This window comes from Taudactylus pleione, unplaced genomic scaffold (assembly GCF_031769625.1).
Source record: "Taudactylus pleione unplaced genomic scaffold, aTauple2 ptg000176l, whole genome shotgun sequence".
Classification (NCBI taxonomy): domain Eukaryota; kingdom Metazoa; phylum Chordata; class Amphibia; order Anura; family Myobatrachidae; genus Taudactylus; species Taudactylus pleione.
Genome location: NW_028284578.1, coordinates 2,827,947 through 2,855,128, shown reverse-complemented (window position 1 = coordinate 2,855,128; position 27,182 = coordinate 2,827,947). Strand labels below are relative to the sequence as shown.

Here is a 27,182-nt window from a genome sequence, read left to right as displayed (position 1 = left end):
AATAGCAAATCAGCTCTCTAATAACTTAACTAAACTATCCCTAAAACACATCCCACCCATGTAACAGGCTAACAAACGTCATGCGACCTCTGTACGACATTATCCCAGCTCGTGGTATAACACACAACAGACTTTCTCAGCTTTCTATTAACCTTTTTGTTAAAATAAACATTTTTTTCCTTTGCATGTATATTACAATTATTACATTTTTTTTTATTAAGCTTTTTTTTGCTCTGTATTTTTGAATTTTGATGAATCTGCTACTAGAATCCTTAGCCTTGGACCAGGACTTGCTGGCAACACAGTCACAGGGAGATGTATCATGCAGTGTAAAGAATAGATAAGTGGACCAGTGGACTATAGCAGCCAATTATATTTGAGGCACTAGTGATTTAGGACATTTTTCCGCAAGGGGTGTGGCCTAATGATGCAATTATCATAGAATCATGTCATATTGGGCTTTTCTTCTCCTCATAGTCCTGTGATTACCGGCATTATCCCCCCCCCCCCCCTCCCCATCAATCACTTCACTAAGAAGTGGGCGCGATACGAGAAAACCGCCTTCTGGGGAACTCAACTGTAAATTCAGGCGCACACTTGCCGACAATCAGCTCCCTCCTTCTGGTAGGGAGCTGATTCTCGGCTAACAGCGGGGGGCGTGTCCGGGCAGTTGTGACACATTGGGGGTGGAGCCGCATGATTGCATCATCGTGGCCCCGCCCCCACTTCACAATGCCATTATTTTTCGGCATTGCGAAGCAGGGGGCAGGACCATGATGACGTGATTCAGCTCAATTCGCGTCACCGCCCCTCATGCACGGGGATTTCTAGTTTATTCTGGGGGGAGGTCGGGAGGGTTGGTAGATGCCGGAAGGCTTGCCTGCCTTTCCGGTGGGATATTCGGAAGGATTCAGGGCAAATCGGGAGGGTAGGCAAGCCTGTTCAGGAGTCTTCTGGACATTCTTACCGATTCTGAGTTGGCTGCAGCTGCAAAATGAAACCAACTCTGCCAAGATAGAAAATTATACTTCCTCCCCATGCAAGTAACAGGGGCAGATGTGCCAGGAATACAACAGGGGATGTGACTTTACTGTGAGTACAAAATAATGTTAAAAATCGCAGTACACTATGCAGGAGGAGAGGGCCCATGTGCAGACTCAGGGCCTGATTCAGCACAGATCGCAATGCGATTGCAGCTGTGTAATCGCTCACAATGCAGCTGCGAAAAATGCTAATGCCTGCCACCACTCAGCCAGCATAGAGACGCCCACAGATGCTTTCTCACATCCATCATACCTCGCAGTCCTGCATATGCATCGGTAACACCGAAGCACATCGACCCCTCGCGCACAAATACAGCATCTCTGACCCGTCGCAGAAATTGCAAGTCTTGTCGCACGCAGAAGGCTGTCAAGCTGCGTAGGCATTTGCAGTGGCTAATTTATGCACGCCCATGCAACGACGTTCAAACGGACAGGCACCTCTACATTTCTGCAACCACTCCCCTGTCACCACCCCAAACGCTCATGACCTGTAACTCACTCTGCGATGGATTCCTGTCTGCGTGCGTGATCGCAGTGCATACGATTGAACAATGGCTTACAATTTCTCGATCTGTGTACGTAGTTGCGATCGCCTCAGTGCGGGCCCTGTCCTCTTTGGCAGCGCAGTAGATTCTGGCAGGTCTCTGGGAAAATGGCGCCCATGCCTTAGTCCTACGGACATCTCTGCTGCACCTTCACAAGTCACCGGGAAAATGCCCACCACCATTTACCCTGTGATTTTTGCTGCTCTGCAGGCATCCCAACTGTCAGGATTTTGACCGGATCCCACTTGTACCAATGTTTTAGATTTAGGAGCATATGTAATGTTTCACCAGCCATATTTCTTGCACTTCACTTAACTTACTTACTGTACTTTGGCCACATCTACATTCCACCGCCAACTACCGAACAGGGCCCATGTCAACGGGTGTCGCTAATGCAAGTTGCCAGGTTCATTTGTCTAGATCATATTTTCCTACTTTTGAAAAAGCATTTTAGGGAGATTGTGAAAGCAACACCTATGAGCGCACCTATCTGTCCTCCCAGACAGGCCCTTATATACATAAGTGCACCAACATACAATTCTGTTCTTCTTGTCTCTGCATTTACGTTATCAAATTCATTTATTTGAATGTTTTTGGTACATTTGAGCTATCCATAAACATTCTCACCTGTTTTGGAATCTGCTTCATCTGTCACAGGGCTTTTTTTAGACTCTTTTTTTCCTTCCTTTTCTTTCTGCACCTCACGTCTTTTGAAACTTGCTGCATAGCCATGGAAGACTTGATGGAGAAAAAATATATACATATTTAAAAATGCATATATTTTAGATTTATAATGTGTGTATTAAATTATATACAATGCAGTTCATGGGCTGCTTTTATTGTGACTATCTGGATAAAACAACAAAAACAGAAGGTCATTAAGAGTGGAAATCCACAACACAATTGCCCTTTGATGACATGCCTATATTTATGCAGGTGTGCCTAGTTTTGGGCGGAAGCACATGGATCTGCATGTCAAGATGATTGTGATTGCGGTTCCAAAATCTTGCACCAGCAAATGGGAGGAGTTGGGTGGATCAGTGCCAGAGACAGACTGGGGCTCCAGATCAGCCCTTGCGTATAGGGAGCGTGGCACACCCTCGTCTCTCAGTATCCTGGCCGAGCATTTGCCAGAAGTCCATCCCTGATCAGGGCTGTAACACCACCACTCCCTAGTAGCACCAGTATTTTGCTTTCAGGGGGCCTAATTCAGAGCTGTTACGCTAATGCCACCGCAGCTGCGAATTTGTATGTAGCTACTGTCCAAAAATATGCTAATGTCACAGACGCCAGGAGATGTGTTTAGACGCACACTTGCGGCTTTGTAAAGCCAACCATCTGCGTACACAAATGCAGCACTGTCGCAGATCATTAGATTATCGCACTTCTAAGAAACCCTATGGTCTTGCAGAATGGCTGCGGGAACTGGGGAGCCGGAGACATTTGTCCTGCATACGGAATCGCAGATGCAGGATATGCCCCCAAACCGTTACGACGTCTTGTTACTTTGCTGCCATTCCTTGTTACCTACCACAAACGATCCCTGTCTGTCAATCACACTGTGAGTAAATAGTAGTTGTGAGCGACTATGGTACCTTGAATCATGTGCCATATGGCGCATGCGCAGATTGCCAATTATTATTCAACTACAAAAATATTGGCATAGCAGACAAGTCTGAATCAGGAATCAGGATCAGGGTGCCTGGAACAGAAGCCTGCAGCCTAGAGAGCTGCCTGGACCTTCCTTAGGACGTTCTGGTCACACTGGCCGGGTTTAGAGAGGACACTCTGGGTGCTTTGCTTCTTTCTGGTCCCAATGGCCCCACCCCCTAGTCGTGACATCACAATTTCACAAGGTCGGGGCAGGGGAAGCACAGAGCTAGATAGAGCAATTACTTTTTAAAAAGTATTATTTAAATGAAATAAAGGGGTGCACAATGCACATTTGCAGCAGACTTAGTGGCATATTTATTAATTATTAAGTTATAGACCTGAAAATGATAATTTCTTATTGCCGCTATCTGAAATTCGAAATGATTGTTCACCGTCATGAATCACACACAGGGACAGGAGCTACAAAAGATGTCCTGCAAATATTAATTGATAAATAAACTCCTTAGATTCTTTGCTTGCTTTTGAGGTTCCAGAGATTGGAAGTCATCTATATAATTATATGGGAAGTACTTTGTACTTTCTAGTTGCACTGCATTACCATTTTTAAACCCACAAACATGCCAGACGTCCCTGCCGATTCATGCATGCTATGTATTTGCAGAATTTTACAAGAAAATTATTATAGAGGTTTTCTTAAAGTGGTAGTGATTTGGTCTATGAAGTGCCATTTGCACTGCTCCTAACCTGCACCTTTTCAGTTATTTTGGTTACATATAAAATTAGCCCTATACAGGGGCAATTCAGTTTGCCAGGATGTCACATCCACCATATATGGTAGACCATACTTAACGACATTCAGCTCCCTCCTTCCGGAAGGGAGCTGCATGCCTGTATGCAGTGGGGCGCGGGGCCGGACAATGACACTGTATTGGAGGCCGAAATTAAAGGCATTGTGAAGAAGGGGGCGGGGCCACAATGACGCGATTCAGTGTGAATCGCGTCACCAGCTCCCGCCTGCTGCGGGTGTTTCTATCATTAGTGCGGGGATGGACGAGTTGGCGCCCCCTGGGATGCTTGCTTGTCTTTCCAGGGGGCCGGGAGCGGCACCCGATATTCGGGAAGCTCCTGGCCAAATCAGGAGGGCAGGCAAGCCTGTGATAGGCTCAACACCACTACTTTTCCTGCAGAACGGCACATTGCTTCCACAGGATCTGATTCAGAGCCACAGCTCTGGCCAGTTCTACAGCAGCTCTACCACTGCCAGGGTGCAGTTCCAGACACCATGCGAGCAAAAAGTAGGTGCCATTTGCTGACAATGGTACCACCCCCAGGGCCATGTGCCCTGGCCGGTGGCACCGCTCGCGCACCACTATTTAGGTCCCTATGCAGCCACAGAGACCTAAGTAGGTGCGCGTTTTGGCATGTATGAAAATGTCACAATTTTACATTTAGCTCTAAATTAGGACAGGAGTGTAATAGACCAACACCATGCATCATTTATATCAAGCTATTAGACTTTCACAGGGCTGGATTAATGGGGGGCGACAGGGGCGGTCGTCTCTGGGCCTCCACACGTAAAGGGCCGGAGGAGACTGAACCAGTTCCGCCTCCTCCGGCCCGGCGCTGCAAGGAGAACTATTTGCCCGGCGCCCGCTGAGATTTTGTATCCAGCGGGCGCCCGGCTCTCTCCACGCAGCGGAAGTTGGAGCTCAAGCTCCGGCTCCCACAGAGCACTATGGGAGAGACGTCATGACGTCTCTCCCATAGTGCAGAGGAGCTGGAGCAGCCGAGCGGACTGGACGGCAGCGGGAGCGGGGCTCAAAGTAAGTATTAGGTCTTATTTTTATTTTCTGCAAGTGGCTTTACTACATAGGGCACTAGTACTGGGGGCAATACTCTGGGGGCATTACTACTGGGGGTATTTATACAGGGGCCATTATTACTGGGGCATTTATACAGGGAGTACTACTACTTGGGACAATATTCGGGGGGCATTACTTCTGAGTAGGGGTGTGCACCGTCCACTTTTCGTGTTTTGTGTTTTGGTTTTGGATCTGGATCTTTATTCGTCTTTTGGATCTGGATTGGTTTTGCCAAAACCACCCTTCCGTGTTTTGGGTTCTGGGTTTTGTGTTTTGGATCTGTATTTTTTTTTTAAAAAAGCATAAAAACAGCTAAAATCACAGAATGTGTTGGTTTTTCTGCTCCTATGCTATTATTAACCTCAATAACCTTAATTTCCACTCATTTCCAGTCTATTCTGAACACCTCACAATAGTGTTTTTATGTCCAAAAGGTTGCACCGAGGTAGCTGGATGACTATGCTAAGCAACACGAGTGGGCAGCACAAACACGTGGCCCATCTAGGAGTGACACTGCAGTGGCAGGCAGGATGGCAGTTTGAAAAACTAGGCCCCAAACAGTACATAATGCAAAGAAAAAAAAGAGGTGCAAGATGGAATTGTCCTTGGGCCCTCCCACCCACCCTTATGTTGTATAAACAGGACATGCACACTTTAGCAAACCAATCATTTCAGTGCCAGGGTCTGCCACATGACTGTGGCTGAAATGATTGGTTCGTTTGGGCCCCCACAAAACAAGCTGGCAATTAATCTGTCCCTGCACAAACTGGCTCTACGGAGGCAAGATGTTGTCCTCATCCTCCTCATCCACCGATTCCTCACCCTCTTCAGTGTTGTGTACATCCTCATCCTCACAGAGTATTAATTCGTCCCCGCTGGAATCCACCACCACAGGTCCCTCTGTACGTTCTGGAGGCTGGTCTCCCTGAAAGAGTTGATAATTCATTTTTATGAACATCATCTTCTCCACATTTTGTGGAAGCAACCTCCTACGCCTTTCGCTGACAAGGTTCCCGGCTGTACTAAACACTCTTTCGGAGTACACACTGGAGGGGGGGCATCTCAGGTAAAATAGAGCCAGTTTGTAGTTGTACAGGGGCCTCCAAATTGCCTCTTTTTCCTGCCAGTAGAGGTACGGACTGTCTGACATGCCTACTTGGATGCTGTCACCTATGTAATCCTCCACCATTCTGTCAATGGTGACAGTATCATATGCAGTGACAGTAGACATGTCAGAAATTGTTGCCAGGTCCTTCAGTCCGGACCAGATGTCCAAACTTGGTCCTGCCTGCCCTGCATCACCGCCAGCAGGTTGCTTAGGATACCTAAATTTTTTCCTGGCAGCCCCAGTTGCGGGAGAAAATGAAGAAGGAGCTGTTGACATGTCACGTTCCGCTTCAGCTGACAGTGTTTTTACCAGCAGGTCTTTGCACCTCTGCAGGCTTGTGTCGGCCGGAAAGAGAGACACCACATAGGCTTTAAACCTAGGATCGAGCACGGTGGCCAAAATGTAGTGGTCTGATTTCAACAGATTGACCACCCTGGAATCCTGGCAAAGCGAATGAAAGGCTTCATCCACAAGTCCCACATGCTGAGCGGAATCGCTCCATCTTAGCTCCTCCTTCACTTTCTCCAGCTGCTTCTGCAAAAGCCTGATGAGGGGAATGACCTGGCTCAAGCTGGCAGTGTCTGAAATGACTTCACGTGTGGCAAGTTCGAAGGGCTGGAGAACCTTGCACAACACGGAAATCATTCTCCACTGCGCTTGAGTCAGGTGCATACTAGGGATGTGCAGGCTCGGTTCTACTCGGTTCCGTTCGGTTTTTTTTACCGAATCTTATTGGCTATCCAAAACTCGTGACAGCTGAAACCCAATAAGATTCTAGAAAAAAAAACGAACGGAACCGAGTAGAACCGACCCTGCACATCCCTAGTGCATACCCCCTCCTTTGCCTATGTCATAGGTGGATGTATAGGCTTGAATGGCCTTTTGCTGCTCCTCCATCCTCTGAAGCATATAGAGGGTTGAGTTCCACCACGTCACAACCTCTTGCCTCAGGTGATGGCGGGGCAGGTTCAAGACTTTTCGGGCCACCCAAAGCGTCTCCTGCACGCCCCTGTCGCTTTTCAGAAAATTCTGCACCACCAAGTTTATTGTGTGAGCAAAACATAGGATGTGCTGGAATTTGCCCAGATGTAATGCCCGCACAATATTGGTGGCATTGTCAGATATCACAAATCCCCAGGAGAGTCTAAGTGGGGTAAGCCACTGGGCGATGATTTCCCTCAGTTTCTCTAAGAGGTTGTCGGTGGTGTGCATCTTACTGAAACCGGTGATACACAGCGTAGCCTGCCTTGGAACGAGCAGGCGTTTCTGAGATGCTGCTACTGGTGACGCTGCTGTTGTTGCTGCATAAGGTGATACATCTACCCAGTGGGCTGTCACAGTCATATAGTCCTTAGTCTGCCCTGTTCCACTTGTCCACATGTCCGTGGTTAAGTGGACATTGGGTACAACCGCATTTTTCAGGACATTAGGGACACTTTTTCTGACGTTTCTGTACAGTCTCGGTATCGCCTGCCTAGTGAAGTGGAGTCTAGACGGGATTTGGAACCGGGGACACACTACCTCCATCAATTGTCTAAATCCCACTGCACTAATGGCGGATACCGGACGCACTTCTAACACCAACATAGCAGTCAAGGCCTCAGTTATAAGTTTTGCTTCAGGATGACTGCAGTCGTACTTCATCCTCCTCGCTAAGGACTGTTGGAGGGTCAATTGCTTAGTAAAAGTAGTGGTGTTCTTACTTCCTCTCTGGGATGATGAACGACTCCCAGCAGCAGCAAAAGCAGCGGCGGCAGCAGTAAGTGTAGCAATGCAGGATCCTCCGGAGGAATCCCAGATAGGAGAGTCAGTCATGCCAGTGACATGGCCTGCAGGGCTACTTCCGATCCTGACTAAGGAAGAAATTGACTAGGAGGGAGTTGACGGTGTGGTTTGCAGGCGCTTGGATACAACAGGACAACGGGATTTAGGTGTCCCTGGACTGCTTACGGTCTTAGCCAAAGTTTCTGAACTTGACAGTAACTTTTTATGAACACGCTGTAGGTGCCGTGTAAGGGAGGATGTTTCTAGGTGGTTAACGCCCCTACCCCTACTTAATTCACCTTTACATATGGTACATATGACAAGACAGTTGTTGTCCGGATTTGGATAGAAATATTGCCAGACCAAAGAGGTGGAATGTTTGGTCTTCTGCCCAGGCATGACCGTGATGGGCTTTTTCATCCCACGGACAACAACTGTCTCCCCCGGAGCCTGATTTAAACAAACCACATCACCATCAGAATCCTCCTCGCCAACTTCCTCCTCAGCGCCAGCTACACCAGTATCCTCATCCTGTTGTACTTCAACAGTGACATCTTCAATTTGCATATCAGCAAGTGGACTGTGGGTGCTCCTTTCAGCACTTGCAGGGGGCGTGCAAATGGTGGAAAGAGCCACCTCTTCCCGTCCAGTGCTGGGAAGGTCAGGCATCGCAACCGCCACCACACTTGGACTCTCCTTGGGGATTTGTGATATCTTCTTAGAACGCACAGTTCTTCGCTGTGCTTTTGCCAGCTTAACTCGTTTGATTTTTTTAGCGGGAGGAGGGCTTCCATCGTCATGTGAAGCTGAACCACTAGTCATGAACATAGGGATAGACCTTAGCCGTTCCTTGCCACTCCGTGTCGTAAATGGCAAATTGGCAAGTTTACGTTTCTCCTCAGATGATTTAAATGTTTTTTTTTTATGGCTTCTACTATGACATTGGGCATCGGCCTTGGCAGACGACGTTGATGGCATGTTATCGTCTATGTCATGACTAGTGGCAGCAGCTTCAACACTAGGAGGAAGTGGTTCTTGATCTTTCCCTATTTTATTTTTATCTGAGAAAGTTTGGTCCTCCATTTATATTATATTGATATATACGTGCTGCTAAGGCGCACACAAACACAGAAAATACATTTTTATTTTTGTTGGAGACTAGTGCACTTTGTGGGTTACACCACCCTTTAAGAAATGAGCCAGCCGACTCTTTACTTATGGGACAAAGGCGCACGCTTGGCGCTGCTCCTTTGTTGATGCACGTGCAGCTACAGTGCACACGATTCACAAAGACAGAAAAAAAAGAATTTTTTATTCTTTGTGGAGCTCACTTTGAGAGTTACACCACCCTTTAACAGACAGACGCACGCTTGGCGCTGCTACTTTGAGGATGCACGTACAGTGCAGACAATTCACAAACACAGAAGAAAATATTTTATTTTTGTTGGAGTGCACTTTGGGGATTACACCACCCTTTAACAGACAGACGCATGCTTGGCGCTGCTGCTTTGAGGATGCACGTACAGTGCAGACAATTCACAAACACAGGAGAAAATGTTTTATTTTTGTTGGAGTGCACTTTGGGGGTTACACCACCCTTTAACAGACAGACGCACGCTTGTCGCTGCTGCTTTGAGGATGCAGGTGCAGCTACAGCCCACACAATTCACAAAGACAGAAAAAAAAGAAGAATTTTTTATTTTTTGTGGAGCGCACTTTGAGGGTTACACCACCCTTTAATGGTCAAGCCAGCCGGCCCTTTACTTATGACACAGGCGCACGCTTGGCGCTACTTTGTTGATGCACGTGCGGCTACTGCACACACAATTCACAAAAAAAAATATTTTTTTAATTTTTTTGGAGTGCACTTTGGGGGTTACAGCACCCTTTAACGGACAAGCGAGCCGGCCCTTTACTTATGGGACACAGGCGCACGCTTGGCGCTGCTCCTTTGTTGTTGCACGTGCCGCCACAGTGCACACAATTCACCCCTTTAGGACTGGGACACTGCACCCCTTTAGGACTGGGACACTGCACAGGACTTTGGAGTGGACACAGTCCCTATGGACAACTGACTGCACAACACAGTACAGCCAGCCCCTATGGACTTTGGAGGAGTGGACACAGGGCCTGATTCAGACCCGCTCGCGAGCGCTGAGCGCTCACAAGCGGGTCGATGGTGCCCTAGTGCGCATGCGCACGACGGATGGAGCTCCGTCGTACGCATGCGCGAGACCCAGATAGCGACAGCCAAGCTGTCGCTCCGGGTCTCGCACCAAAGGGGGCGTGCTGTCGATGTTGAGTGTCAGCACGTCCCCTTTGGTGGGCGTTCTGGGGCGTGGATACCAGACGGAGGCGTTCCCATGGGTATGCCTACCGTCTGGGTCCGGCCCCACTGACATCACTAGTGATGTCAGTGGGAGTGATTTTGGCTCTGATAGAGCCAAAATCACTCCGCGGCTTGCGGTCACCGAGACCCTACCGCAGGGTCTCGTCGCAAGCCCGATGGTCGCAATGGTCTTGACCATTGCGACCATAATCATGGACGCTCGCATAAGCTGTGGGTGGTAACCCACAGCTATGCGAGCGTCCAGGAGGACGCTCCAAAAAAAAACAAAACAAAAAAAAAAACGCCCTGATTCAGAGCGGGCGCTCATTCAGAGCATCCGGCTCTGAATCAGGCCCACAGCCCCTATGGACAACAGCAGCACAGCACAACACAGCCAGCCCCTATGGACTTTGGAGGAGTGGACACAGCCCCTATGGACAACAGCAGCACAGCACAACACTACACTGCACTGCACTGCACTACACTACACAACACTACACAGCCCAGCCAGCCCTAACTCCCACCCTTCCTCTTCACTGTCTACAGCCGACTGAGAAAATGGCGCCGACGCGGGTACCTTATATAGAATCCAAAACCCGTGAGACCCGGAAGGTAGGATGATGACATTTTGCCTCGATTTCAGATCCAAGTCAGGCGGGAAAAGTCGAGCCTGACTGGGATCGGCCTCGGATCGGGGGGGCTCGGGGGGGTTCGGATTTCAGAAAGTGGGGCATTACCACTGGGGGCACTACCACACAGGCATGACTACTGGGGGGCATGACTATTGGGAGCACCATTACTGGGGGGCATTACTCAGGGGAAATTACTACTTGAGGCATTACTACTGGGGCACTACTACAGGAACCATTACTATTGGAGGCATTAGGGCCATTACTACTGGGGCACTACAATAAGGGGCATTACTACTGTCGACATGAGTACAGGGGGCATGACTACTGGGGGTATTCCATAGGGGGCACTGCATAAGGGGAACCACTCCTTGGGGCACTGCATAAAGGGCACCACTACTATGGGCTCTGCATACGGGGCACTGCATAAGGGGCACCACTACTGTGGGCTCTGCATACGGGGCACTGCATAAGGGGCACCACTACTGTGGGCTCTGCTTGAGGTCCCCATTGTGCATACCCCCAGTTTGTCCACATTTAATAGGGGCCCCCACATGTTTTTTGCCCAGGGGCCCCCACAGACCGTAATCCGGCCCTGGACTTTGATATATGGCATATGGATTAAATTACTGACCCATTTCCTATACTAAATCATCAGGTGAATCCATGTAAAGAAACAAATTAATTCCATAATTTGGTTATTGGAGGAAAGAGAAAAGAAATTCATAATATTTACTAATCAAAATAGTTGAACGCCAGTTGGCAGGTACTGTGTGCATGGAAGTAAATAGGTATATTGGCCCATATGCAGAGTTGCATGCATTTCTTTGGTCAGACTGCCCCTATTCATACGATTGGTTATAAATAGCCCTATCATCATTGGAAAAGATCAGTTCGAAAACAGGCGTATGTACATAACTGGTCTATGCATAGCCCGCAAATCCATCAACAGGCCTTCTCTGCGCATTGCCTTAGTCATTACAGCCCAGTTACGCTGCTTTATGTCACGATCCGATGCAAGTGTTCCTCCGGAGGACGGTGAGCCGGGAGGTTCGGGTGACTAGGGGAGTGACTGGACTAGGTCTCCTAGTTATGGCCGAACCCAGGTTTGGCTAGACCTGCCCAGAGGCGCAGAGTCTAACTCACTTGGTGGTTTTCTCCAGTGACCCCTCCAATTGGGATTTGGTTTTCCGCTGCACCAAGTGAGCAGGTCGCGGCCCTCTGGACAGGTACCTGGGAATGGCAGAAGAACGGAAACTATATTACATGAAGTTATTGCTAGAACACTGGAGATAAACTGGAACACAATTAGAAATCCTGATCACCGGCTTGCATGAGATTACTGAGAAATGTACTGAGAATCGCTGAGAAAACCAGGAACTGGTTAGCACAGCAGCTCAGGGAGATGTGGACACTGGCAGGTACTGGAGTTTGCTAAATATGCAGGTGCTGGCTGCACAGACAAACACAAAGCAGAATGGACAAAGGCTTATTCTGGGAAAACTAGAAATGCTGGTGCTGGCTGCACAGAAACACAGAGCAGAGTGGACATGGACTGATACTGGGAAAACTAGAAATGCTGACTTACACAGACAAACACAGAGCAGGCTGGACACATTCATATACTGGGAATAATTACATATGCAGGTGCAGATATACATAGACAAACACAGAGCTGTAGACTGGCTGGGAATGCTGAAAGAGGCAGCTGTGAGCTAGTTAGTACTAGCAGGTAATCTGACACCTCAGTAGCACATATACAAAGACACACAGACATAGAAAAACATGGTTACTAGGAGAGAACTAACTCAGACTGAGAATAGCAAGGAAGCTAATGCTGGAGACTTTAGAGAACTGTGAGCAGGCTGAAGCAACACACAGGCACTGGAACAAAGAAGTTGAACAGCAGTTACTTGAAGTTCTGGGGGCGGATTTATACCCAGGGGTAGCAGATTAATGGAGCACAGCATCAGCTGACTGAGATCATGCTACCATTGGTTAGGAGGATTGTCACATTAGAGGAACTGTCATGGCGGCGCCCATGATGGGAACTCCGATCCCCAAAACACACAGCCGACCATGAAAGTCCGCAAAAGCACCCAAGGCAGAATACTCAGCATCTCACCCCTCACTGCACCAGACGTCTGACCACAAGAAAGTCAGGGGAAGCCAGCACAGATGTGAGAGATACCCGATCCTGGGCTGAACCCTGACAGTACCCCCCCTTTTAGGGTGGACTCCGGAAACCAAAAACCTGCACAAAATTTCCTTCCAGAAATACAAGAAAGCTTCCAAAAAACTTGAAACTCCAGGGCAAACTTGAAAAACTTCTAAAAACTTGGCTCAGCCTGTCAGATATCTTCAAGAACTTGAAACTTTGAGAACTCTAGAAGGTGTTTGAAATATTGTTTCCTGAGGTGATTTGCTCAAAAAAAATTTCCTTGGAGAGCATAAGGTCAATCAACTTAAACAAGCCCTCTTCCTTAATAACCTTGACCCAAAGACTCTTTGCTTTCTCTCGCTTGGATTTTCCACCGAAACGACCATTAATGAGATAATTGATTTTACTGCATATCTTCTCGGAAACTTTGCCTCCATAACTCTCAATTAACAACTTGGCTTCCTCCTTTTCTATGGACTCCAAGTATCCCACGATCAAAAAGGTTAATCCCTTCAAGCATCTCTCTGTCCCTAGAGGAATTTACATAGTGTTAAGAACAGTAGCTGAAGAACTTTCCTTTTGCAGCAAAGTAGTCTTTACTGGTAATTCTTGGGGAAACGTACAACTAGGAAGAATATGGTCTGATACCAAATGGTTGTCAAGGAAAGAAGTATTGTCATGCACAGGATCAAATTCAGAATCAGAATCCATGTCCAAAGGAAGATCAGAGGAGTTAATATGACTTGAAAACCTAGAGGACTCCGAAGATTGGCAGAGGGAAACATAACCAATTCTCATGGTATCATGTTGTTGGTCTCTGATAGTTCTTTGAGTCTTCTTCTTTCGGACTAATTGATCCTGTACCATATGATTTTGAGAAGGGAGTAAGATGGTGTATGCGAGTTTAATGTCTGAAGGTGCTGAAACAACTCTAGAATTTTTATCAGAAAAGGTATCTGAAGACGGACACATAGGAGCAAATTCTTTAAGCAGAGCTGTACTGAAAGCTATTACGTCTTGTAGAATTGGATCCTTGGACTCAATGAGTGGGTTAGCCCACTCCAAGGCTTTACCTCTAAAGTGCATAAAAAGAAACTTGACGAGGTTGGTGTGAGTAATACCACAAGATGGGTCGCTTTTCATTAGGGCATCATAATGCTTAAGCAATATAGTGTACTGGGACACATCATCGTCGAAGGTCATGGACACTATGGCATCCTGAGTTACAGCATTCTTTTCAGGAACTGAGAAGGAACCACTTACAGATTCTTTAACGCAATGATTGGATGATTCAGCCAAACTTGATGTTCTTTCTTAGACAGGACAGTGGAAACTTCCACCAAGAGTGTGGAACTTGAAATTTGCTCCTGGGGAACGAGACTTGAAACCCCCTCTTTGGGTGCGAGACTTTGGACCCCCTGCTGGGGTGCGAGACTTGAAACACTCACTTGGGGTAAGGAAGTTGGGACCCCTCCTGGGGCTACTGACTGGAGTCCCATATTGGGAAAAACAGAATCCGGGCTGGGACCGGAACAGGCAGAATCCAGGCTGGGACCAGTAGAAATGGAATGAGTAGTGTCCTGGACTTTAGAAGGTTGAAATATCCACCCAATATTTCTTAGACGAGGGTTGAAACATCTTGTAACTGGACCCCAATCGAAAACTTGAACTTTCTTTTGCTTAGTGGACATCACCTCCTTATCTCAAACTGAAGAAACGGAAATCACTGATGGATGATGGGGAGAACTGAAAGCGCAGACATTGGGAGTCACACACTTGCCACCACTTCTCAGTGGGCGCAGAGTACAGTCCTTAAGAAAGTGATCATCATAACCGCAATATAAACACAGATGCAGTTCCCGGCGTCGCTGAGGTTCAACCTCAGTAAGTTTAGGGTGCAGGAAACTTTGATGCTTTACTGTAGTTTGCTTGGAAGGGCTATTAGTCAAGTCACGAGTAACACTAGGAAGCTTGGGAATAACGTGAAAAATTTTGGGATGGAGATTTTGTAATTGTTCTAGAAGCCAGTAGAAACTCTTGAAAGGTTTAAGGTCACAAATATCAGATAATTGGGGAACCAGAGGACACTTGAGAGGTTCACTAGCATACACAGAAAATTTTTCATCAGTAGGGGTAATTGGAACTTCAGAACAAAACTGGAGAATTCACTGGCAGAACTTGTGGTGTGTCTGGGGACAAAGCAGCTAGAACCAAATGAATAACCATCATTTGACTAGAAAATTCTTGCAGCTGCTGTCTCATGAGTTGCAGAGCTGTCTCTTGTGCAGTCACACGAAGGAGTAAATCCTGAAAACCTGCTTCACCCTGGAACCCGGCGCTTGCATTATGGCTGTTCAAACTGTCACGATCCGATGCAAGTGTTCCTCCAGAGGACGGTGAGCCGGGAGGTTCGGGTGACTAGGGGAGTGACTGGACTAGGTCTCCTAGTTATGGCCGAACCCAGGTTTGGCTAGACCTGCCCAGAGGCGCAGAGTCTAACTCACTTGGTGGTTTTCTCCAGTGATCCCTCCAATTGGGATGTTTTTTTGCTGCACCAAGTGAGCAGGTCGCGGCCCTCTGGACAGGTACCTGGGAATGGCAGAAGAACGGAAACTATATTACATGAAGTTATTGCTAGAACACTGGAGATAAACTGGAACACAATTAGAAATCCTGATCACCGGCTTGCATGAGATTACTGAGAAATGTACTGAGAATCGCTGAGAAAACCAGGAACTGATTAGCACAGCAGCTCAGGGAGATGTGGACACTGGCAGGTACTGGAGTTTGCTAAATATGCAGGTGCTGGCTGCACAGACAAAAACAAAGCAGAATGGACAAAGGCTTATTCTGGGAAAACTAGAAATGCTGGTGCTGGCTGCACAGACAAACACAGAGCAGAGTGGACATGGACTGATACTGGGAAAACTAGAAATGCTGGTGCTGGCTGCACAGACAAACACAAAGCAGAGTGGACAAGGGCTGATCCTGGGAAAACTAGAAATGCTGACTTACACAGACAAACACAGAGCAGGCTGGACACATTCATATACTGGGAATAATTACATATGCAGGTGCAGATATACATAGACAAACATAGAGCTGTAGACTGGCTGGGAATGCTGAAAGAGGCAGCTGTGAGCTAGTTAGTACTAGCAGGTAATCTGACACCTCAGTAGCACATATACAAAGACACACAGACATAGAAAAACATGGTTACTAGGAAAGAACTAACTCTCAGACTGAGAATAGCAAGGAAGCTAATGCTGGAGACTTTAGAGAACTGTGAGCAGGCTGAAGCAACACACAGGCACAGGAACAAAGAAGTTGAACAGCAGTTACTTGAAGTTCTGGGGGCGGATTTATACCCAGGGGTAGCAGATTATTGGAGCACAGCATCAGCTGACTGAGATTTTGCTACCATTGGTTAGGAGGATTGTCACATGATGGGAACTGTCATGGCGGCGCCCATGATGGGAACTCCGATCCCCAAAACACACAGCCGACCATGGAAGTCTGCAAAAGCACCCAAGACAGAATACTCAGCATCTCACCCCTCACTGCACCAGACATCTGACCACAAGAAAGTCAGGGGAAGCCAGCACAGAGGTGAGAGATAGCCGATCCTAGGCTGAACTCTGACACTTCAGGTGTATCAAGTGTAGATAGGACTCTGCTCCACGGTTGTGTGCCCTTGGCTGCAGAGCATACGTCGAGTAAAAAAAAAAAAAAAAGAAGCAAAATACTGTATGATCCCCAAGCTAGTTTACGTTCAACAGCCCCAAAGTGTTCATGTGGTACTGGAACTTGCAAAATTTGGTTACACCAGGGGTAGTCAACCTCTGCCACAGTTATACGGTTAGGGGGTCAGTCTCACTGCGAAGATGTGCTAATCTTCTGCGATCGCTCTGCCATCGCAGCACAACATGAGGACGCCCACCTTACCTTACACACATCCATAATACTTAGCAAGACTGCTAAACCATCGGTAACATTGAGTACAATCGCAGCCTCACGCACACTTTCACAAGCTCTGACCTTATTCAGGATTTGCTACGTAAATCATACTTGCATAGGCGTCTTTATAATGGGTGCAAGGTGTGCGGTGCAGGGGGCCCACACCACACACCCTGCACCCGTAGGTATTTATACTTACCTCTCTGTAGTTCCCGAAGTGCTGCTCCGCAGCGTCGGACCGGCGCTGTAGAGCAGCAAACACTCACTGGGAAAATGGAGGCGGCCATTTTCCCAGTGATCTGCACCTCCGCAGAAAAGACGTCCCCGGGAAAGTAGGCGTGGGTGCCATTTTCGCGGGGCCCCGCGCATGCGCAGTAGATTCTGGCATAAAGCCAGAATCTACAGCGTGCTGAGCCACTGACAGAGAGGAGGGGGCCCAAATGGAGGCTGCACATGGGGTCCCTCCTCTCTTAAAATGCCCCTGTGCGTATGGCAGTGCAGTGGATAATTTATGCATGCCCCTGCAACAGCGTTCAAGTGCACTGGCATGCCTGTGTTTCTCCGACCATCCTCCCGTCACCTCCCCCAAACAGTACTTCCTGTCAATCACTCTGCAATGAGTCTGCGTAGCCACTGCGATTGCAGTCCCGATCGCAGTGGAGTGCTTGCGTATACGCACTACAATGCATACGCATGCACAGAACGCAACAATCGGCCAATTGCGTGCGTATTCGCAGTTGTGATCCTTGCTGAATCAGGCCCAGGACATGCTAAAACTGTGGCAGGGCATGCTGGGATGTGTAGTTTCACAGCAGCTGGGGAACTACAGGTTGCCTAGCCCTGACTTAGATATGATTTAAAGGATCACATAGATATACATGTATGACAGGTTTATGTTAAAAAATAGTCTCAAGGTTGCTCTTTACATTTTTGTGGAATTCAAAAGCACGCTGTACTTCAAAAATACATTTTCAAGCACCTCTTTATGTACTACCGTAACATACATTCAAGCCATGCTTGCCCACATTTGAAAAAGCATCTCAGGGAGATTGTATTTAGCCATAGGGATCATTGGCCCTCATTCAGACCCACTCGCAAGCGGGCGCACGTACGTTAGGCGTACGTACAAAAATATTTAAATTCAAGGGCTCGCTCGTATTTTCGATCGCATCTAAAAATCCTCCCCAAACTCAGACGACCCCTCCTCTAACTAACGAGCGTGCGAAATAGCGAGCGTACATCCCCGAAATGGCTTGAAGGGAACGCACGCACAAGTATAAACCGGAAGTGGCCATGTCAGATGTCGATTACCTGCTCCTTTATTCTGCCTACCTCCATCAATCGTATCATGCCAATCAATGTATCAATTAGCTTAATGGTTTTTTTTTTTCAACACAATGCAAGAAACTTTACTCTTGTCCGTGTTTGTGTTTACCCGCAGAATACGTACGGCTTAAACATTCGCTTTTATTGCTCAAAAAACATGTTAGCCACAATGAAACAATTGTTCTATTGCTGTGGATCCCCGCATATTTTCCGGGGTTCATTTCTTTATTTAAATTTGCTTACGCATGTCACTGCATCAAGCCTATCATAACTCTCCAGAGATTTCTGGCCCTGTCGAACACATGACTCATACACTAACCAATCAAATTGCTCCTGTTAATTTCCAAGATACATTAGCCAATCAGAAATTTTTGGCACACTTTATCAAAAATGAATTTTAAGAAAAACACCATTGACATCATGAGAGCCTCCGCATTCACCAGGCGCGAGCTGCTGGTGCTAACGGAGGTGATGGATCGGCGTATCACCAGCCAGCCTCCACCCATCACCAACCGGCAGAAGCGTTCCGCGTATGCGGAGGCACGGGCCCGCCTGCGCTCCTTCGGCTCACGCCGCAACATCGGCCAGCTGGAGCGCAGGTGGTCTGACCTGCAACGGCGAACGCCCCGCTTGCTGGCATGCTTTCGCATGCAGATAGTGGAAAGTAAGTGTTATGTATTGTGGTTTTCATGTTTGTCTTTGTGGGGCAAACTGCGTGTGCATGTTTTCATGTCTGTCCTATTTTTTCATTCTCATCATATCTGCGTGTGCATGTTTTTATGTCTGTCCTATTTATTCATTCTCCTCATATCTGCATGACCATGTTTTCCCTCTATTTCTGATATATTCATTCTACTCATATTTGCATGTTTTTTGTTGGTGGTGGGTGATTTTAAAATGTTATTTGGCCAGGATTTTGCCAGAAACTAACCACAATTTGTTTGACATCTTTTAGGGGGACAGGCAAGACTACGCCGTCACCGTCCGGCCAGACGGCAGTCCCGCCCACTCTCACCCACCCCCAGCCAACACTCCACCCCAAATAATTCCCCTATTCCCCCCTCCTCCCAAGCCTTCCAAGACCCTCTCCCGGAACTGTCGGGCCACCTTCCCCTCCGTCCCCCTTCCCCCTCTCCTCCAACCACCCCTCTTCCAATTACCCCCTCCCCGGAGTCCGTGATAACCCCGCCCCGTTCTTTGGGGAATGAAGGCTCCTCCGAGGATGAAGATGGAGGGACTTCGGGATCTGCCGTTTTGGCTACCGGTATGTTTTTCTTTTGCGTTTTTTTTAACCACAAACTGTTTGTATGTAATCATGTGTCGTTCCTTTATTCGTGATTTTTGGGTTGTTTTTGGTGATTTAGCAGTTTGCCTTTACCTCTTCCTGCTGATTTCAACATACACATATCACACCTGTGGGTATTTCTACATAGGCCTTGTAATTTTTGCAGCACCCCTTTTTTTTTAATTTTGGTTTTGGAGTGATTTCGTTGTGTTTTTGTTTTTTTAATGTGGATTCCCTATTGTTTGATTAATCCACACACTTTTCTCACCCACAGAGGAACAGAGGCGTCGGCAAGAGGTCGAAGATTGTGTGGCACACATGCGCCAAAATGTAATTGGGGTGCTTGTGGCCCTTGACCGGCTGTCTGGCATCCTTCGGCAGTAGTTTTTTTTGGTTTTTATCTTTTTCAAAATAAATTGTTTATTTCTAATATACGTTCTGCCTCATTCGTTTTTTCAAAACCAAAGATAGTTAACCCTGACATAAGTAGACTGTTCCTGCAATGTTTTTCATTTTTTAAAAATTAGATTGGGTTTTGTATTTGTATGTAAAACACCCTCAAGAAACACATAACAGTTACAATGTCATTTTCCTTTTTGTGTGTAGTGTCAATTAGATATTTCTACATTTTACAGGTTCCTAGTTGGTGGGCAAGCTGCTTAGGCGAATCTTACAAAGCCAAATGATTGGACAGGCTTCCTTTTGGTGTGGGTTGGGAACCTGAAAACATATTTCATTTTTGCTCAACTGGCGTCAGTACTGGATTACCCCTTAGTCAAATGTAAGGTGTGTTAACCTGGTTAAACTTGCTGGTAACGTCCAAAAAAAGGAAGAACATTTAACTCTCCAAACATTTATTCACAACATAACTGAGAAATCAAAGTGGTCACTCACAAAAAAAACACACAGTGATAATCTCAAATACAACACATACCCAATAAAAAAACAACAAAAAAAACCAAATCAAGAACTGGTTGAGGAAGGACCATGCCAAAATGATTCCACAAACATGGCGTTGCGATATGGGTTCCAGAATATATTCCCAAAATGACCAGATCCAGGTTTGGTAAGGGTAGCATGAAGTAGTGAGCGTTGTAGTGCCAAAGATTATGTGAACAAACCGAAGATGTTGAAAAAAAGAAAACAAAATTAGATGTTCGCAAACAAACACAAACACATTTGGTTTAAACACTGTTTTGTTAAAACTTACCTAAAAAATCTGGCCACCACATCATCGCGTATGGCCCCCCACATACTGACCTCCGACCAACCTCGGGGGGGCCATCCTCAGGTAAGGCATCCTCTGGCTGCATTGGGACACCACTCCTTATGGCGATGTTGTGAAATATCCCACACAGGACCACAATTTTCGACACCATATCCGGCAAATACATGAGCTCGCCACCAGAGCGGTGGAGGCATCTGAATCGGCCTTTTAAAAGGCCGATACAGCGCTCCACCACTTGCCTGGTGGCTGTAAGTGCGGAATTAAATGCACTTGGTGGGCCTGGTGTGGGAGCCAAATAAGGAGTGAGCAGCCAGGACATGCAAGGATATCCACTGTCTCCTATGGAAAAGAATTGACAACATCAGGAACACTGTGTATCAAGCTTAACATTGTTATGTACTAAAGGTCTCCACTTACCCAGAAGCCACGCATCACCAGCTTGTAGGTTGGTTAATTTGTGCCATATCCCTGATTGCCGGATGATGAAGGAGTCATGTGCACTTCCGGGTAACTTAGCATTCAGGGACAGGATCTGGAGGGAGGCATCACATACCACCATTACATTCAGGGAGTGATAGTGTTTCCTGTTTCGAAATATGGCCTCCAGCCGGGCTGGAGGCTGAAGTGGTATGTGAGTACCATCCACAACCCCTATGATGTGTGGGAAGCCAGCTATTTGGTAAAAATTGGCCTTGGCCACACTAAGGGCACCCATATCCAAAGGCATTTGAATAAAATGATGGAGGTGCTTGAAAAGTGCCTCCATCACTGCCCTCAGGATCCGGGAAAAGGAGGATTGGGAGATGCCCGCCACTATTCCCACCGTTGTTTGAAACGATCCTGAGGCACAGAAATGTAACACCGCCATAAATTGCGTAAGTGGTGGTATTGCTGTTGGACTGTCAATTTGCCGCTCAAGATCACTTTCTATTAATGAGAGAGTGTCTATGATGATTTTGGGAGGTAGACGGTAGCATCTTAAAACCTCATCATCGGGCATTCCAAAAAGGGTGACACGTGTTCTAAATATCTGGGGCCTTGCATGCCTACGATGCCTATGCCTGGGACGAGATTGAGGTTGGTCGGCTTCCGGGAGCATGGCCAGAACAATCCGCCCCAGATCAACCTGAAATTCAAAGATTTCAAAGTAAGGCTTTTGACCCACCCCAAAACTATATTAAAACAACTTAGCTTGATGATACCATCCATTGCTGCTTACATGCCGGGGTATTGTCATGATACGTCCAAACTGAAAATAAACAGCAAAATTACTTGACACATTTCACTCTGTGCATTTTTGTTTACAAATTTTGTGCTAGACCAAAGTTAAAATATGCCAAACACCCATTTAGCAAAACAGCAAAGCGACATTTAACACAGTACATCAAAATGGGTCGAAATGTTGGCACAAAAAGCGAAAGAGAAACCACCAAAAAGTTAGAATGATTATTAAGCTGTTAAAAATGCGCTAATTAGTTCGCTAATACAAGTCACAAGAGTAACTACAAAAAATGCGCTAATTAGTTCGCTAATACAAGTCACAAGAGTAACTACTAAAAATGCGCTAATTAGTTCGCTAATACAAGTCACAAGAGTAACTACTAAAAATGCGCTAATTAGTTCGCTAATACAAGTCACAAGAGTAACTACTAAAAATGCGCTAATTAGTTCGCTAATACAAGTCACAAGAGTAACTACTAAAAATGTGCTAATTAGTTCGCTAATACAAGTCACAAGAGTAACTACTAAAAATGCGCTAATTAGTTCGCTAATACAAGTCACAAGAGTAACTACTAAAAATGCGCTAATTAGTTTGCAAATACAAGATAAAAAATGGACTTACCAAGAGCAAATATATAAGAGTCAAAATCAAAAGGTCTTTTGGGTCTAAAATAAACAAAATCTAAAATAGAAGAAATTATGGATCCAAAAATTACAAAAAATAAGAAACACAATGAAACAACAATTGAACCAAAGTTAGACTTCACAAAACTTACCAAATCAAGAAACGAGGTCCCAAAAATATAAACCAACAAAGATAACGGAAAAAAAACCCGCAAATCTAACCCACAAACGAATCTCCAACCGCCAACTCCTTTCTACGCAATCAATAAACTCCAGCCAAGATAACCTCCAACAATCCAAAAACGCCACCTCGACTTGAGACACACCAAGCCATAAATAGTGTTTCGTTTCCCGCACAAATTAAGGAGGGATCATAGGGCCGCACAATCAATGATGCGGCCGCAAAATAAGGACGCATGTATAAATACGTCACGAAAACACATTCAAATTCTGGTGTATTTCTTGTTTGGACCTCAGACATGGCGACAGACCAGGGAAAAAATGCCCAAGAGTCAGGCGGTAAGTCTTTCATGCATTTTGTATCAATGATTAATTTGAAACATAAGATTAGGCAAGTTGTGATTTTGTGAATTCTGTAAATTTACACAAATAGGTGAGGAGGATGACATGGAAGAGGCTGCTGGGCCCAGTATTCCGGCCAAAGCGGCCAAAAAAAAAGGCAGCCACATTTCACAAGAAAGGAGATGGAGGTTTTGATCCAGAAGTGTGTGGACATCCTGCCACAGGCAGACAGGAATATGAGTCTAAGCCAGAAGTGGAGAATGTGGGAAGAGGTAGCCGTTGCTGTCAATAGGGTGGGTGATTATGTCCGTCTAGCCCGGGATGTCAAACGGCGGTAAGTAAACCCTTGCCCCCCCTAAAAACAAACCCCATTTTAAACCAAAGGATAATGGCTTCCATTTTTTCCCACAGATGGGGCGACTTCAAATATCGCTTAAAACAAAAACTCGCGGACAGGGCTAGGCATGCAAGGGGGACAGGTGGGGGTCCCACCCCTGTGTCATTGGAGTTGACGGATTTAGAAGAGCTGGCACAGGGGTGTGTGCAGCCTGTGGAGGTGTTTGGCGTGTCCAACATGGATACGGACATGCCAGACTTTGCGGCTCCTCATGTTGTCCCAGGTAAATCTTTGGATGTCATCAACTCTGAAATGTTATTGTGCCAATATGTAGATTGTAATGTGAGGCTTTTCTCTTTTTTCCTAACAGAGACACAGGCGGATGAGTCTGCTCCAGAGGGGAGCCTTGGCCGCCGAATTTCTGCTGGCTCTGCAGGGGAGGAACCAGTACATCCGGCTGAGGACCCTGCAGAAGCCAGTCCAGGACAATCCCCCTCGCAGGCAGTGGCCCTCCTCACAGAACTCAATTTCAAATCGGATTCCCATACGGAGATTCTGCAGAGGATGGACGCCAGTCTGCTACGGGTGGCTGAGGCCCTGGAGCAAAATGCTGCGGCCAACGAGACCATTGGTCAGGCCCTGGCGGAAAATACCAGGACCAACATCCGCATCGCCAATGCCCTGGAGCAGCTCGTTTGCCAGCACATGGTGGAGCCGACCTCCCTTCCTGCCGGAACATCAGGATCCTCCACCTCTGGCACAACATCAGCCAATCCTCCAAATGTGCCTAGCCCTGTGCCTAGTCCAGAGGCCACAACATCTGCCTCTGGACAGGCCAGCCCGATGACATCCCGGACCCGGTCTGGCGCCCTCCCTCCCCCATCCAAACGGGTGAAAAAACGGTGACAGCAATGGTGACTTTTCCCACAATCCTTCTGTGCTTGGCTCATATTCCTTTCGGGTCAAAACTTCCCTCTCCTTTCTTGTGAAATGTTTTTATTTTTTTGATGTATGTTTATGTCAACAGTTATGTTGGGCCAATTTGTTTGATTTGGGAACATATCTTTGGGCAAAAAAGATGTCCCCAAAATTTTTTAAAAAAGATTTTTTGTTTGAGCAATAAATTGGAAATTAAACAATGACATTGGATTGTGAAATTATTGTACAAATGGGTTACATTTAATCCTGGGCCAAAAGGCAAAAACTCGGCCAAAAAAAAAAAAAAAAAAAAAAAAAAAAAAAAGGGGCTCTTTAAGGAAAGTTTAAAAAATCATATAATTAGGCAAATTCAAGAGGCACAAATAAAATGGTGCGAAACTGAAAACATGATGAAATTATTGTTACAATAGGCCCATACCACCAAATTGCTGCCCAAATAAACCCCCCCAAATGTACGCAAATTGACTGTGTCATCCTGACATTAGCAGCTCTGAGTTCCACCTGCGTACGTTTTGTGCTATCCCAAAAAACTGATTTCAAAACACATACCAAGCCGGTTCTCAATCCAACACTAATTGCTTTTCTGCCCGCCCGCGATTAATCGCAACAACATCGTGGAGTCCCGGGACGGAGGAGAAGGCCATCGCCAATGTGGTCGAGTAATCCAGACCCTAAGCTGTGCGAGCATTTGGAAGGGAAAGAGGATCATCCAGTGACGTAGGAGTCGGTCCGTACACATTTTACGCTCGCATCTGCTAATGTATGTACGCCCCAAAAACGCCTCGCCACGCCTGCGTTTTTCCATCTCCACCCTCGTCAACACCCTAAAACGCCCTGTTCTGTCAATCACATTTGACATGTCACTTCCTGTACGCTATTTTAGGAACGAGTCCAAAAAAACTCGCAATCTGCAGTACGCACATGCGCAGTGTTATACCGACGCATGCGCGGTTATTCAACATCGGAACGCAACGAGCGTACTGCTGTTAACGAGCGGCTCTGAATGAGGGCCATTGTGCCTTATGACCAATGCTGGGAATTTATACTAATGATCCCATTTGAATTAGAGATGTGCGGTTCAGTTTTATTCGGATCTCATAAACAGCATCATATTGGCTACCTGACTCTCACGTGTTTTGGATAGCCAATGAGATAAATCCAAACTAATCTTGCCCTAATTTGGCAATGAGAACCGAATAACACCGAACCTGCACATCTCTAATTTGAATGTATATATCTCTGTTTTTTTAAATATAACAGCTACATAACTTTTTCAGCAAGTTTCCATGACAATCAGGGAGAGTTAGCAAGTATGACTCAGAGCCAGGGCCGGTACTAGACATTATGGAGCTCAGGGCGAAAGTTCACAGTTGCGCCCCCCTCCCCCCCCCCCCCCCAAAAAAAACTTTTTGTAGATGACGTTCCTCTGCACGCGCTGATAGCACATGCGCTTCCGGAAAGGGGGCGTGTCCTTGCGGAACACCCCCAATTCATCACACTGTGGGTTTACCCCAAGCTCTCCCCTCGTGGCGAATAACTGTAATGCCCTGTATAAACACATTATGCCACACGCAGTAATGCCCTGTATAACACATTATGCCACACGCAGTAATGCCCTGTATAACACATTATGCCACATGCAGTAATGCCCTGTATAACACATTGTGCCACACGCAGTAATGCCCTGTATAACACATTATGCCACACGCAGTAATGCCCTGTATAACACATTATGCCACATGCAGTAATGCCCTGTATAACACATTATGCCACATGCAGTAATGCCCTGTATAACACATTATGCCACATGCAGTATTGCCCTGTATAGCACATTATGCCACATGCAGTAATCCCCTTTATAATACAGTATCCCCAATTCAAATTACGCCACACATTAGTCCCTTATTCATGTTATGACACACAGTGATGCCCCTTTTACACAATGCCCAAATTAGTGCCCCTTATACACAAGGCCCACAGTGCTGAGTAGTAGTACCCCTAATACAATGCCCACAGTAGTAGTGCCCCCTATAGTAGTGCCCACATTAGTAGTGCCCCAGTAATAATTAGAGATGAGCGGTTCGGATTCTGTGGAATCCGAACCGCTCCGAACATTGGGGATCCGAGTCCACCCGAACCCTGTTCGGGTGTTCCCCGCCTGACTCGGATCCCCGTTCGGGGCCGAACGGTGGCCGCCTGATGTCGGATTCTCACTAGAGAATCCGACATCAGGTCTCCTCGCGTGTAGGGCAGAGCGCAGTGATAGCGCTCTGCCCTACACAGACACAGACACACAGCCGCCAGCGGCAGCTGTGTGTTTGTTACAGCAGCCAATGAGAGTCACACAGACTCTCATTGGCTGCTGCACGGAGGGAGCCGGCTGGAGCTCACACATGAGCTCCGTCTTCCGGCTCCCTCCTCAGCATGTGACAGAGCGGACGGCGCGGGAGCGGGGATACAGGTAAGTTTTTATTTTTTATTTTTTTATTTGTGCAAGGGCCGGGGGCGCTACTGGGGGGGGGGGTCTGCTACTGTGGGTGCGGGGGGGCCATACTACTGGGGGGGTCTGCACTACTGAGGGGGGTCTGCTACTGGGGGGGGCTATACTACTGGGGGGGCCATACTACAGAGGGGCCTGCTACTGGGGGGGCTATACTACTGGGGGGGGTCTGCTACTGGGGGGGCCAT

General features: G+C 46.9%; 1 long non-coding RNA gene across 1 annotated transcript in view; it reads right to left on the bottom strand.

Annotated features, from left to right (window-relative positions):
* LOC148520519 (uncharacterized) overlaps positions 1-27,182 on the bottom strand; it is a 77,722-nt gene that overhangs the window by 33,439 nt on the left and 17,101 nt on the right. The window contains exon 3 of the long non-coding RNA XR_015878868.1: positions 2,216-2,326. This is a non-coding gene — a long non-coding RNA (uncharacterized LOC148520519). The remainder of the gene's footprint in view (positions 1-2,215; positions 2,327-27,182) is intronic.